Source organism: Cottoperca gobio, chromosome 11 (assembly GCF_900634415.1).
Source record: "Cottoperca gobio chromosome 11, fCotGob3.1, whole genome shotgun sequence".
In the NCBI taxonomy this organism is placed as follows: Eukaryota; Metazoa; Chordata; class Actinopteri; order Perciformes; family Bovichtidae; genus Cottoperca; species Cottoperca gobio.
In genome coordinates, this window is record NC_041365.1 from 435,925 (window position 1) to 447,500 (window position 11,576).

The 11,576-nt window shown below is 43.0% G+C and overlaps 1 protein-coding gene across 1 annotated transcript in view; it reads left to right on the top strand.

Moving 5' to 3' along the window:
• Window positions 1-5,514: 5,514 nt before the first annotated feature.
• LOC115015804 (hippocalcin-like protein 1) overlaps window positions 5,515-11,576 on the top strand; it is a 37,185-nt gene continuing 31,123 nt past the window's right edge. The window contains exon 1 of the mRNA XM_029443372.1: window positions 5,515-5,921. The gene's annotated coding sequence lies outside the window, so the exon portion shown is untranslated. The remainder of the gene's footprint in view (window positions 5,922-11,576) is intronic.

The window sequence follows — 11,576 nt, forward strand, 5'->3', positions numbered from 1 at the left end:
AAGCCGTCAGTGTTTCATACCTACTTTACTTCTTTACCAACTTTAGAAAGCGTTTTTGCACCGAGTGGAGTCTGTCCCTCATCACTGACGTTAGAACAGTGTTGCTAAGGGATTACTTCATGGGTAGTACGCACAGGTAGTTAGAACATTTGAGTATTGTTTCTTAAGATAGACAAAATAAAATGGTTACTTATCCTTTATATATTTTACTGCAACTGTACATGTTTAACCCCAATTTAAATTAATTTTATTTAAATTAAAATTAATAAAATTAATAAATTAATTTGTGAAAAACGTTGCTCCGCTGTCACAAAGAGAATTCGCTTCACTGCGACCGACACGACCAGTTAGCTTCATGCTAATTAACGTGCGATGAAGTTGCCAATACACAAATTGGCGTATGAAGTCGGCTTGCTACTTTTAGACCTTTTGCCAACACAGCACGGGACGCACTGTATGTTGATACAGTTACAGTTACCTCAGGTGTTCTCAGGTGTTCCACTCCTGGGCCTAGCGCTGTCTTCTTTGTGTTTGGGTTGTGCAAAGCTTGACACACTTCCTTTGTGCCGTAACTTGAGCTTTCATTTTCCCGGGAGATCGTACTCAGCGACAGACAGAATTGCATAGTGAAAGCGAGGCTTGTTAGGGAACCGACCCAAACGTTGATGGTGTCGATATTCTACAGCCATTATATTGTGCAATCAACATTTGATTCGTAATGATAAGTAAAAGCCTTCTATTGCCCCTTTAATGTGTTAAATTGGTGATGTTTTCCCTTAATAACAGGAACTTAAAGAGTGGGTTAAACACAGTCACATGCTTCTCTCTCAAAACCAGGTTTGTTCCTGTATAGAAGCACAAAGTAAAGATTGTTAAACGATTGTATTTACGTTGTAAAAGGCTGTTTCTCAGATGAGGCTGCTTTGTTATTGCCATCCTGTGAAGTCCTGTATTTAAACACCTGTGTGTCCCTCAGTGGTGACTGACATTGAGAACGGCAGAAAGCCGAAACACTACAATCAATAAATAATGAAATAAACAGATTTGTGGTTTCTGTGCAAGTCTTTATCTAAAGCTAGCTTTATCCTACTTCAACGAAGGTCGAGCAGGTCTAATGACGCTCACCTTCGGGGAGTCGAGCTCCACACACACATTGTGGGAATACTTTTCTTTCTAGATTATTGAAATGAAGGTCAGTTTTCTGGGCCACTGTTTCCCACAGTGACCATCGCGCCTGGGGAAGAGGAGATGGAGGATGCAACGCAACGCGACCGCTGCACAGTTACGCAAGACCAGAGAAAGTGCAACAACAGCATTGAACCCTGGCTCGGAGGAGGGAAAGTGCCAGCAGTACACAAAACACATAAGAGAGGGAGAGAGGGAGGGAAAAGAGAGAGAATGAGAGGAGGAGGGGGTAATTCAATCACATCAGTGTCCTCATTCACAGGACAGAGAGACAGAGTTATGGACAACTAATGAAATAAGCAAAAGCTGAGTCAGATATTTGTCCCTGTCTCGCTCTCGGTGAAACAACAGAGAGGTGAGACAAGGAGAAGGGTGAAGGTGTGGGCAGAGAGAACACCAGGAGCAAAGCGGGACAGGCACACACAGAGCTTGTTCCTGTGCTACAGTCACGCCGTCAGGTCTCTAGGTCTCGAGGTCTTGAGTATAAACAAGACAAAAACTCTGCAGTGCAACTTCCCATCCAGCTGCATCCCTCTGGACTGGGGAGTGCACGCATGATCACACAAACACACACTATTAGGCTTTGAACACACATCTCTCAAAGCATCAACTTCCAAGCTGTGCTCCCTATCATCCACACTTCCATGACCATTCCCCCCAGGTTTGTGGTATGATCTCCAGTCTGTGGCTGTTCTCCAGATACAGCAACACTGATGGTCTCCCAACGGACCAATGACGCTTCAGCTCGACCCCAGGCCCAGAAAAGAACGGCTTTCAAACGTTCATATTACATCGTGGGATTTAGAGAGGCGTGCTCCAAACAGAATAAGTCAGTGAATCTAATGCATGAATTATTTTGGGAGACCATGAAGTACCTCATTGTTTTCTCCAGCTAAACCCTTTAAAAATTTATTAACAACACTTCAAATTAATTTTGGAAAGTCATGAAATTATTTATACTCATCTCCACAGAGAGTCCAGAGGAGCTATAACTCAACACAATGTCTCACTGAAGCTTTCTCTCATCTGTCTTTGTGAGCAAGTTAAATGTGTTCCTTGGGTTTACTGCGTGTATTCTAAGATACATGAGTATCTACTTGATATTGCTCCGTACTATGAATGAAAACATCCTACATTGTTATGAACGTGAAACAAAAGGGGTTGAACTCAAAAGCAAGATGAGGTTTCAAAAGTAAAAAGATCTTTACTCAAGAATGTGAAAGTACAAGAAATACATCACTCAAATAAGGAAAACACGTAGAATAAAGGAAATGCAAAAAACATGAACTAAACTAAACTAAACTTGACTAAAGGCTAAATTCTTCTACGGCTACTTGATTAAAAAACGCTGGCTCTCTTGGTGGCAAAACACAAGACGAACTGGCACAAAGGGAGACTAGGACTATACACACACACACACGCACACACACACACACACACACACACACACACACACACACACACACACACACGCACACAAGAGGCGATGGGACACAGGTGGCAACAATCAAATAGGCGGGAAAACTCACAAACAGGAAGTGCTCTGAAAAGAGAGGGAAAGGTAATTACAAAATAAAACAGGAAGTGGAATGATGAGACGAGACATGAGTGACTGTAACTTAAATCAAGACTAAACATTAATCTAAACATAGACTATAAACTAAACATGAAACATAAATACATTAACACACATGACAGGACGATACATACATGAACACAAACTCTTAAGCTCCTGCTAATTAATTCCAATAGTTCTGTTTGTCTAAGTTCGGCTCTCAATGTTGGAGCTTCAAGGTTACACAGTAGCTTCAAATACTTACTATTCACAAAGGAAATCACCAAGAAGAGCGAGAGAGTGTCCCTTCACTGGACACCACCATATGTACAACATCCCCTCCCAAACATCTGGACAGGGACTTTGAACGCAGCAGACTCCGTCTCCCCTTTGCGCAAGATATGAAGCCCATGCTGTGCATGGAAATTGTAATTCCACTCTTGCCATCCTCCAGTTGCATCTCATTCTGCATTTAATTTGCCCGACCCCGCTGTGATTCCTTCTCCTCTCCTTCATTTATATGCCAGTGTATGATATCTTGGCAACAACATTCATCTATAAATTATTCCTTTTAATGAGACACAAATAACTTTCAATGTTGTATTCAAAGCAGCCTCCTCTTTGTGTTCACAATCTTTCCATTCAGCACAACTCTGCACTCTTCGACGAGCTGGAACGTTGACTGTAATGTTCGGTGAATAGTTATAACATGAATCAGGTGCTTTATTGTGAGGAGTATGAGAGGTGAGCAGAGAGCACACACCGGCCACGTCAACACAATATGTGTTGCCCAAACAACTAAAGGCTAATGAGACTTGATGATCACACGGCACAGTGGCTGATTAAGAAGGTGACCATCCCTGAAACCTCTCTGCTTCACATTCCTCGTCTAGAAAATGCATCATGACACATATTGTCGCAGGAAATAGTTTCTGCTCTGAGCACTAACGTGCTCCCTTTAGGGTTGTGTCATTTTTGATTTTCTTGTTGGGGTAGCGCTGGTTACGCAGGCCAGCTGTCCCTTCAAAGAGCAATCAAACTTAGTCCTGCGAGACCACCGACTGTGAGTCATCTACCTGTGGACTTCATGAAAAAACCTTCCCACAGCTCTCTCAAGTTCTGTGAGCTGTGACGAAGTATATATCGGATGTCTGGCTGAGATGAACCTCAGAGTGTGTGAGTCTGTGTGAGTGTGTTGGTGTGAGGTCTGGTACTCATCCTATCAATATCCACGCTGTCTGTATGATGACTGACAGGTCGTGTTGTGTGAGACACAAATAAAGAGCGTTAGCTGCATTATCATAAAGCCCCAACGGCAGAAATAAAATGTAAATAAAGTTGAAATATTGCTAAATGTTTTTACGTTTGGCAGAGCTGGAAAATTTGGTGCACCGATAAAAACTAAATGTGAAGTGTAAATCATATTGTACGTGAAGCATGCGACTTAAACTCCCACTGAAGCTTCTGCCTCACTGAAGAATTACGAGCAGATGGAAACATCAGATCTTTATGGAGCGATGAACAGACTGTAATTAAATTAATACATAAATGCCATATTTCCATCACTATTTCCCATTAATGTATCTAGCAGAACTGGGTGCCACTTTCAAAGATGGTGTCGCAGTCACTCCTGTGGAAGATGTTCACTGGACATGTCACAAGGTTTTGTAAACACATGGATGTCTGAAGAGAACTGCATGCAGAGGTTCATTCCTCTGGAAGTTGCTCAGCAGTGCATGAAGCCAAAGAGGTTCAACTTCTGAGTATAAAGATATCTTCCGGTGATTTTCCGCATCCATTGGGCTCATAGAGCGAAGGCAGTAAAGACTTCTGCCGGCTAACTTTAGCTTAGCCCTCCGCTAACTTTAATGGGGATGACATAAGTCAATCTAGACTTTCCAAATGTTATCAGACCGAATGGATCAAATGAATATACTGAAACGTTTACAGACGTCTCTTTCTCAATGTAAGTATATGTGGAAAAGTCTTTTTAGGCTCAATGGCATCTCGAGATGGACCCTGAAGTTGTAATTACACAGTGTGGCCACTGTGCTGCATTTTACACATTGTTCAATTGACTGGCACTTTTTTATTGCACCCTCTTCTTCTGCAATAGTTTAAAGGAAAACACTAAATAATTAGCATTTTATTTAGCAAAAACTCAGAAATGTTTTGTTAAATGTTGCACGAAAGCTGGAGGGAAACTTTGCTCGAGATTATTTTTGTTTGCATTACATTTCAACAAAAAACGAATTTGCATGTCTCCCAAACTAAATATTATTCCACTTGTGTGCCATTCTGTGAGGGGCAGAATATGATGGAGTTCATTTAATAATGTCCCCCACTATCTTTCATAAAGGCCACAAGTCCTATCATAAATATAATATATATATATATATATATATATATATATATATATATATATATATATATATATATATATATATATATATAGAACAGATATACAGAAGGCTACTGTACAATAAGCACTTCCATCTCCACTGGGTCAATAAAGGGACATTACAGTGATAAATCTATTTTATAGTGTAGGTGCATATTTGTGACCTCTATTCAATCATCATCTTCATCACTAAGAACAGAAATGTACACACATCTATCTGTTTTGCTGCGAGAGAGCACAGAGAGGGAGAGGCAGAGAGGGGAGGAAAGTAGGAGGAGGGCTGTGCGCAACCTCGGTGCCAATAGGCGCAGCGCTGTCTAATTAAAACCCTACCACGTAATCCCAACGAAACCATCCCCCAGTTTAAATCCACTCCACTGGCGCTCGCCACTTAAACACACTGTCCTCCGCTGCTATCTCGTCCCGACCCGGCCCCTGGAGGAGAGGAAACGTCAGCACCAGCTCCGCACCGCAGCACCATCACTGCTGCCTCTCGCCTGCACGGTAACATGGTTTGCAGGGCTCGGCTGCTGTAGCCAAGGGCCACTTAGTCAGTCACTCAGCCGGTGTGTGTGTGTGTGTGGATGTGGATGTGTGTGAGCGTGCAGTGAAGCAGTAGTAAGCAGACGGAGATCCAGCTACACGACACATCAGGAGCAAGGCGTCCAGAGCGAGCCGAGCATCCCTGCATCTCTACCCGGCTGTCCTGCACCCCGGCCCCGCTGAACCGGAGCAGGGACACCCTCCTCTCCAACAGAGACTCTACCTCGGCTTTATCGGGTAAGGAAGAGGACATTAGTAAAACACGCAGATGTTTAGCGTACCTACAATAGTATGGTTTTCCGTAATGCTATCGCGGATATTTTGAATTCGGCTTCTGGAAAAGCGACGCAGACGCTTTTGTTTACCTGCAGACACGGTGGATATCTCGGCTGTGTGGTGACAATAACACGCCGAGTAGTATAGCATAGCACAGTATGTGACCTGAAAACATTCCCGTGCACCCCTGCAGTTTGTTTGGTTGCATTAAGACAGATGTCGTCGTGCAGTCCACTCAGGTGGATCATCTTCGCAGTGCTTTAATCGAGTTATTCACAGAAATAAAAGCACGAAAACCTCTTTTGTACAGCCAATAGGATGAGAGAGGTGTTTTTATGAATGATCTTAACGCGGGACAAGAGGAGAGGATGGGTGATGCGCATGGTGGTGCTCTGGATCTTCAAGCTCTCCTCCTCCTCTGTCTTACTGCCATGCGGTGCATTTATCTCCCTGAAAGAGGCAGACAGGAAGAAAAAGGGAAAGAGAAGGAGATTGAATTGCATCCTCTTATTTCCTGCCTTATTTCTACCATACTGATAATTGCTCTCGGCTCTAATGTTCCTGTTGAGACTGCAGAGTATGTGTGTGATGAATTACACTGTGTCACAGTGCATAGCGGTGTTTTCTCTTATAGCAACTAGAGCTGCAACGATTAAACGATTAACCGATGGACAGAAAACAACTATTTTTCACAAGTAAAGTCATTGTTCATGCAAAAATGGCAGAAAATGCTGTTTTCAGTTTCTCAAATATTGGAGATTTTTCGGCTTTTCTCTGTTTTATTTAACATTAAAGTGAATATCTTTAGATTTCACCTTGGACTTTAATAACTGGGATGGACATGTTTCACTATTTTCTCACATTTCATTGATGATTAATCGAGAAAATACTCAAAAACGGAAAGTATTGTTAGTTTCAGCTTTGATAGCAACATTATAGACCGATATTCCAAACAGACTGTTGATTTGTGAATTTTGTCTTTGAGTAAGTTTATAGAGATTTCAAATATCTTCCTTTTTATATTGTATATGTTGCCTTTGCTGTTTATTTACCTATAGAATAATATGATTCCTATAATATTAGTTATTAATATAGTTATTTTCTCGATTAGTGAGTCTCAAGTTGGGGACTTTGAAGTACTCACTGCTTTGAGAGGTTGATAACAGCTTCACTAACCAACCATGTGAGGTTATAATGCCACTTGTGCTCCATTAGAATCTTAAAGCTGCAATCTCTGCTTCTCATGTATCATGTAAAACGTGATTTATCACTTTATCCACATTGGAAATCTCTTGCTGATTTATATTAGTCTTGGGGACCAAATCAATAAAAGAGGCAGGGATCCACGGTGTATACAACATGCCAATAATCGTCTTTCACCGACAGGACTTCTTCTTTCCTTTCCTTTGAGATAACCAGCCTGCTTATGACTGATCCAGGCCGTGCTTTACAACACTGATTTAAAACATTTGTCTCCGCGTTGTCTCTCCTAAATGCCACCCAGCTGCTGCACGCCTCTCGTATAATCCCTTCAGATTTAACCGGTTCATGTCAGACTTGGCACAAAAAGCAAAAAGAAGTGAAACACTCAGGAATATCCAAAGGCGCGACACGAGTGGCAGTTGTAAAGAGGCACTGTGGTCGTTCATTCAGCTAATAGTGAAAGGAATGATGAGAGGTCAAATGATGTGGCCGTCAGTGGGTGTGACCCCGGGTTAATGAAAATGCAGTGGACGAGTGGCTCTCGCAAATTGATTTGCATTGTGCATCGTGTCCTAAGGAAACCTACTCGACTCCGTTTGCTCGGGATGTGAGAATCCTGCTGCTGATGTTTTGCTTTGGAGAGAGGCAGCGGTTAGCCTGTATGTGCTAGTCTAGTTGTTACATAAGAAGATGTGTGCTGTGGCACTACTCTCTCGCCTGCACACGCACTCATAACTTGTACATCAGAAGAAGGTTTTAACCCCGAGGCGTTAAGCACAGAGACAATAGAAGTCTTAGTCAAAGGCTTTCAATGAGGTAGGTAATGGTTTTATTGCCGACTCTTTGTCTCTTGAATGGCTCTTTCATGTGAGTCTCTACTGTGTGCGTTGTACTTCTTCTCATATTCTATACTGCAGGCCTTTGCAGGAACAGAACGATAGTGTTGCTCATATACAGTAGGTGACCTTGCTCTCATACAACGCTGCTGGAAATTCTTGCCAAGATGCCCCTGACCGCATGTATGCATGGAATTCATAAGCACACGGCCTGAAAGTCACTTTGAATTAAGTTTTCTGTCCTGCCACGTGAACCCAGGTCAGTGGTGGATCATGGGATAGAAGCACTCAGCCTCTCTGAGCTCTTTCTTTCTTCAGAGAGAGACAAGTAAAACCTTTGAATGCTCCCGATGCTCCGAGACCTCGGTGGAGCCGCAGCCGCCTCCAGGCCTGGGGTTGGGTAGTACTTCCCCCTGCAGAGGCTCGCGCTTTGTACATTTCTTCATTCTGGCAGAATGATAGATGTGGAAGGCCTGTAGAGTGTTCTCAGAGGACAACCCTGCAGGGTTTTATGGGAAAATAGAGAGTATAATCATTAAGACAATAGCAAAGAGATGGTAAAGGTTGAGTGTAAAATGGTCTGAGGTCTGCTGGTGATGGGTAGATTGTTATCCTTTGTGAGAGTCGTGTTACATTTTGTTTTTAGCACTCAGTTGTTAGCATTTAGCAAATACCATTTTCCCACCAACCTTCATCCCTATAATAATATGCTGTTAGGTATTGAACACAGGACGCTGTCGTCACCAGAGAAAAAGCAGTTTGCAGCAGAGAATAGGTTTGTTTACTGCTGATCTGACACACTCGATTAGCTGTCCCAAATACGACAGTGGTGGAAGTAGCACGATGTTGTTATACTGCTGAAAGTAGGACTTTTACAGCAGAGACTGTGGTTCAGATCCCATCTTCTACCAACAGTTTTTAAGCCTGAGAACTTTCAAATCTTACATGTTTAATACAAAAATGATCACCAAAATGTAGTTCTTCACCCCCAAAAAGTGTCATTGGTTTTAGTTGCATAAAGGCAACAAATGACCAATTCTGTGTTTTTATTTATTCCATTATAATGAATTTCAGTCCCTTTGTATGGGTCAAGATAAAAAAAACACTGCATTCTACAATTCCCATAATGCAACTCAGTAGCATCCGACCCTCCCTGCTTCCTAAATGTCCACTTCTTCAGAAGTCAAGATTTGAGAAATGGGTTTGTAACACAATTTCTCAAGCCTGAGCCAAAAATAAAACCACTATGACGTCATCGGGGTTACGTCTCAGACTTGACAAAGCTCCTCCAGAGCCACAGAAGAAATTGGACAACTGCTTTCACGGGCAGAGCATCTTTCCTTGTGAGGAGTTAACTGAAGCAACCATTAGCCAGGTACATCTTTTTAAATTAAACTAGTGAGAATCAGAGACGACTGAAAGAGTCACTCAGAAAGGAAGGACCATGTGTTCATGCTTTGTAAGCCATCTCTCTATGTGGCTATGTTTTCATGGGATGTGGCCTGCATGGGTCGACACGAGGTCTGTGTGTCCCATGTGCGTATATATAATCTGCCCTGATCCTACTGGGAGGGGCGTCTCCCGCCCGTCACACATCCAGTCTGATAAAGCCTGCAATAAGGCAGCGACAGCAGCTGCTGGAGGTGGGCGGGGCCTCAACCAGTGATGAGGTGGTGATGAGTGTGCTTTGTTGGTCTTTACTATATGACTCAACCTGCAGGATGGTGGTTATTGCTGCTGCCGTTCCCTTTTTACATTAGTATAAACAAATCAGATATGGAGCTTAAGCAACATGATTGTTTAAATCCCTCATTGTGAGGATGTCTGGCTGCACTGTCTCCACTGAATCCAATCAAAAGACACTGGTTTGGAATAATTTGATGGAACTGGTATGTCATACCGCCTTTTGTGAGAGCAGCGGGTTAAAGGATTAAGGAAATCACATGAAAGCAAGAAAATAAGTTTCGAGTTGAGGTTTTCAATGACTGACAGTAATTCTGCTCGTTCGCCTCCTGTTCTCTCGTCTCCTTTCCACTCCTTGAGCCAATAAGAGGCTGAAAGGGCAGCCAATTACTCCCAGAGCTCGGCATGTGTTTTAGCTAATGAAGTCAGAGGGGAGCAAAGTGTGAGAGAGTGTGTATGTGTGTGTGAGGCCAACAGCTTGCAACTGATAAGGACACAGTGCATTAATACCTCTTCCTCTTTCCCTCTGTCCATCCTCCTCTTCTGTCCATCCTCCTCTTCTGTCCATCCTCCTTTTCTGTCCGTCGTCCTCTTCTGTCCGTCCTCCTCTTCTGTCCATCCTCCTCTTCTCTCACAGACCACAAGAATAACTCTCTTCCCCCTCTCACTTCTTGACGTTACTTCTTGACGTCATTTCTTTCCCCGTTTCAATTTGCCTTTAATCTTCTCTCGGTACATCTCTCTCCATTTCAAGAGGCTGAAGTCTGAAGGGATTAATAGTTTAATTAGTCCCTTTAGACTGAGAAGCATAACAAGAATATTTGTGTCTCCTCGTGGCTCTCCCCTGATTCTCCTCGATGCTTTCCGTCTTGATTTAGATGCCCCTTTTTACGCCTTTCAAACCAGACATAGCAGTCAGGAGTGACACGCAGCAGCAGCAGTGCACTTTGTCTGTTATGTTTGATACTTCCTGCATGGACAGGGGGGGTTTCTCGGTCCTGTTATCTGAGCCTTTGCCATTGTACCATCATGGAGGTCACAAGCTTTTTTCTCGTGATATTGGTCGCCCTGTTTGACCCGCAGGAGTCCGACCGGCCTCATTGACTCGAGTACAACCGAGAAGTTCTCATCCAGTGTCGATACTCTGGTAATGGAAGCACCAGGAGCTGTGCCGGAGACCGCTGCACCACATACCGCTGCTTTTATATGTGTAAGACTGTGGTTGTTCATGAAACGCTGTGCCCTTTTTATCTGCCAGGAGAATTTCCACAATTATCTATCACGATTGATTATATCCGCCCAGAATTAAATATGGACAATGCAACATCCTTCACCATTAGAGTGATGCAGTGTTTGCAGAGCACCTAACCTTATTATGGGGGGTTTTAATCGTTGCTCAATGGATAAGTCTCTTAGTCATTTTTCTTCTTCTGTTACCTGCCCTATGAGACATGGTGAGGTGCAGGACCTTTGTTCTTGTAAAAACTCTTCTTGGCATCTCGGATCATAATGCTGCTCATTTAGATCTACCAGACGCTTCTAAGGAGAGAAGAACTAGAGCGCAAGGACGTCACGCTGTATCAAACTGGGACACACGTTTTTTTTGTTTGCCTTTGTTTGACAGGAGACAGTGTAGAAATGGAGAAGAGAGGAAGACATGGTGTGACATGAAACAAAGGTCCCAAGGCCGGAATCGAACCCTGGATGTCGCGGTTACAGACCATGTGCTGTAACTGCTCGGCTGCCAAGGAACTCAAAACTGGGACATTTTTAAAGAATTAGATTTAGACAAACTCACTTACACATAGTGTCATGATGCATTACTTTCTGGTCATTCCTCACAATCTTGTACAGCCTTGGATTAGAGATAAATCAGAAGAAACCTTCAGGCGGA